Genomic DNA, 4,049 nt, shown 5'->3' with positions numbered 1-4,049 from the left:
GCTTAGAGAAAGGGACTTAAAGTCCAGGTAGCTCAGCTGGTTAGAGCAAAGGACTGAAAATCCTTGTGTCAGTGGTTCGAATCCACTTCTAAGCGGGCGAAGGGTCCAAAGGGCACGTAGCCAAAGAGTTCCTGTTCATCAATCGGAAAGAAAGACAAACCGGGCACTACGGTGAGACGTGAAAACACCCGATCCCATTCCGACCTCGATATGTGGAATCGTCTTGCGCCATATGTACTGAGATTGTTCGGGAGACATGGTAAAAGCCCGGATTGATATTGACATTTCTTTTCTATTTTTAGAATTTGAATCTTTCTAACACTAAACATGAAACCTCACCTAATGTTTACCCTTCTTGTACCTTTTCTTCGCTGGATTTTTTCCCTTCTCGGTAGTTTCGTAGCAGGTTTTTTCGGACGTTTTCTAGGAGCAGAAGGAACCGCTATAATGACCACCGGTCGAAATCTCGTACTTTTTGCTGTTCTGATCATAGTCCGCTTCTTCTATCCGGGATATGGTCTATAGTGGGAAATGGTTTCCATACCAGTGAAAGTGCCAAGGCTTACTACCAGGCATGAGTCAATAGCTCAACGAAAAGGAAGTAGAACGAATGAGTCTTCTGGGCTGCACTTCTGGAAAGGAGAAGGGGCCGTTTGTCTGTGATACCCCGCAACGCAATTCCACATCGAAAATACACTAGGAGCTCCTAGGACAACTAGTTGAACGTGGGTACCCTTACCTTGGTAGACGTTTTTTAAGGACAAAGCAGGGATCGACTAAATGGAAAGTATCATGGTACGTCGTCCAAGTGAAATAACCTGCTATGGGACTATCCCGGTAAGGTATATTCCTCCATCATCTCTTTTTTATCCCAGTCTACACAAATCCACAAGAAAGAGAAAGAATCGGAACTTTGACTTCTATGATTGAAAAGCAGTAATATAGTTCTATTTAGGAAAGCGAAAGTGAGCCAGTGTACCAAGTCCTTGAAATTAGCCATGGTAGGCCTATGCTAAGGCAAAAAGGCCAGCATATAACTGAAACTCAAAAGGTAAGCCTCCTTTATCTAATAATAAGCTAGGAAGATATCCATAGCGCTAACAAGTATTAGTGATCTTCCTCTTCTCTTAGTGGGAGGAAGAGTTCTAGTTCAAGCTACCTGAGCTAACTGCTTTTCACTCGAATTCCACTTTACTGCTCTTAGAGCGAGAAAAGGAAGTCCAGCAACTTTCATTTGTTAGGAGTAGGGGCTGAAAAGAGCCTTCTTCTTTGTCTAGCTCTGCTGCTCTATACCCCTTGCTTCTGTTTCTGATTCAACTCAATCGACAGATGAAACTAGCTCGGATGCAGCCTCTTTCGTTGCTTTTGGTGCTGCTCCTGATTCTCGGTCAACTAAATCAACCCAACTACTGACTTAGTCAATGTAAACTGGATCAATAGGAATAAGTTTCATTCCGTTCCGTCAGGTTTCCTCTCTTAGTTCATCAAAGAGAGAGGTATTAGATCTTATAGAATAATAAGATATCCGTCAACGAGATAAGGCATGAGAAAGACTCAGAATCAGAGATGGGAGAGAATTAGACAAGCAGCGTAAGAAAGGTTCAGAAGGATGCTGGTGAGAGTTCTTCAAGTAAAGCCAACCAGAGAAAATCTTCGACCAGAAGGAGTTCGAGTTTAGAACGCTACCAGATAAGGTGAATATGGTATTGAGTTTGCTACTCATTTTTTTTAGCTAAACCTGGTAAGCAAAGTGTTAGATACGTTAATGTGTTCTTATTGTAGAGGAAATAGCCCTGAGTTGGGCCTAGATCGGTCATGAAGAAGCTCAGCAAGCAGAAAGATTCTTTGATTCCAACCATGACAGACTTTGCTGTAGTAGAGACCTCAACCCAAGTCCTATCGAACCAACCTATGGTCCCTTTCCCCGCTACTCAATTACATCCACCCTAACTAAAACGGACGAATGGAATTGTATTCATACTTCCTTTCTTCAAGAATTGCTGCTGAATTCCACCACAATGGGGAGCAAATAAGGATAACTAGAGTATACTAGAATAGAACGAAGGAAGCTACATACACAGGATGTACGAACTTCAGGTAGAGGTTAACAGAATGGCTGCCTTAGTCATCAACTCTCACGCTGACCGAAGCTACTGTGGCTCCATACGAGAGGGAAGGGGTTCTTAGAAAAGGCTTCTGTTGGATGTCGCTTAGTTTATATGTCCATCTTTTCCCTTAAATCAGAGTTTTTCACTCTTTTAAGTGGAAATACATACATTACCGCCTGTAACAGGATTGCTAGTTGGCCCCCTTTTAGCGATATCCCTTTCAAACATGAGTAGGAGACTTCTAGTTGAGAAAGTCGTTGACTTGTAAGCCGTAGTCTTCGATTCTTGCCTTGGCAGAGTAGATTACTTCCCTTGCTGAATAGAAGAGGTCTCTTCCTTCTTTTGAGTCTACGCGCTTCTGCTTAGTATGTCGTTTATATGCTTCTTAAGCCAGTTTAATTGATCTTCTCATAGGTGGAACACACTGCCTGTAATTAGAGATTTTCCTCTTTTTCACAAGCATGAGTAGGACTTCTAGTGTTGGGAAAGTTATCCTTGGCATAAGATCTAGTTGATCTCTGTTATGGCATTCCTAATTCCTATATGTTTCCATATTCCCTATAGGGCTATACCATTCCCTCTCTTTTCTTCCCACTCCCTCACTGGTCCCCTTTGTAAAGATCTTTTCCAACTTAGGTTAGCTCTACTTCCTAGCCTGCCTGGTCTAGGCCCATCAAAATGGAGCATTGTGTATCGATGGAAATATCCCTTTAGGTTGAGTAAGAAGCTATATCTCCATAGGTTGATCGTCTCAACGACCCTTTCTGTTCAGAGACAAGTCTAGCTTAAGCCCTATCATGTAACTAGTGACCTTCAAATGCCTTCTTTCCTGGTCTCAATTGCCCTTGTTAGCCTTCTCCCGAAAAAGCTCTTTCATCGCTCTGAACTCATCAAGTGCTAGTGAACTAGTCTGCTTATCTCTTCTATTTCTCATTTGTAAGGCCCTTCCCGTCCCTTGAGTGAGTTAGATTGCTCAACTTCGGGTATTTTCAAGGCTCACACTACAATAAGAGTCCTTCGCAGCCTTACTTTAGTAATTCTTCCACATCAACAGACTTTCCGAAGACAGACATGCACACCTCCGAAAGGAAAGGCAGGAAAGATATTCGACATAGACTGAATGAAGACTCTTTTCAGTGGTTTGTCTTTGAGTCGAGTATCCATTTTAATTTGAGCTCGACTGGAACGAATTTGATCGTATGTTGACTATAGAAAACTCAAAGTTTCTGATGTTATCGTTTCTGTTTTGTGTTTGGTTAAAAAACGAGACTTTCACAGGTCCGATAGGTCTTTCTACTATACTAGTAGGGTCATTAATTTGCTGCCTTTTTAGACCTTCTTTTGCAACAAGAGCCCTGCCTTAGCCTTCAATCCCCTTGAGCTGCTAGCGAGCATCCCTCGCTTGTCACGAGCAGGATTCGAACCAGCACCTCTGGGCTCAAAAGACAAGCCCAGCCTCCTTCGGATCCTTTCATTCTGATTGTGACTTTAGTGACCCGCGTTGGCAAGGGAAGAGAGTTCTTCTATAGAGAGATATGAGCTGCTATTAGTTCACTTCACCCAGTCTAAAGTCTAGCGCCTAGTCTTGCAAGCAAGGGACACAAAGAATCACCGGAACGAAGGCTGATGAAGAGGCTATTTTAGGACTTGTTATCAGCATAGGGTCATAACCCGAAAGAAAGGGCCTTTTTGTCGTGTCTTTCGCGACTTACCTACCATGTTTTGGGAAGAATCGAGATGAGTAAAAGAATAACCACAGAGCTTTATAAGACCGGGTCTCTTCCATAGCTTGGGCCTTAGGTCAGGTTAGCAGAATAAAGGGGCGAAGAGACTAAGGTAAGGTATGGGCGTTGAGAAAGATTCGTAGCTTAACACTTAACAAGAACCTCTGGTTCAAGCTAGTGGCCCTACAAAAAAAAGGAAACGAAGCTAGCTGACTTG

The 4,049-nt window shown here is 42.9% G+C and overlaps 1 non-coding gene across 1 annotated transcript; it reads left to right on the top strand.

Annotated features, from left to right (window-relative positions):
* Positions 1-21: 21 nt before the first annotated feature.
* TRNAF-GAA (transfer RNA phenylalanine (anticodon GAA)) lies at positions 22-95 on the top strand. Its single transcript has one exon. It is a non-coding gene; the product is annotated as a tRNA-Phe (tRNA).
* The last annotated feature ends 3,954 nt before the right edge of the window (positions 96-4,049 follow it).

Source organism: Primulina tabacum, chromosome 6 (genome assembly GCF_025594145.1).
Source record: "Primulina tabacum isolate GXHZ01 chromosome 6, ASM2559414v2, whole genome shotgun sequence".
Lineage (NCBI taxonomy): Eukaryota > Viridiplantae > Streptophyta > Magnoliopsida > Lamiales > Gesneriaceae > Primulina > Primulina tabacum.
The sequence above is the reverse complement of the archived record's forward strand: the minus strand, read 5'-3'. Positions and strand labels throughout refer to the sequence as shown.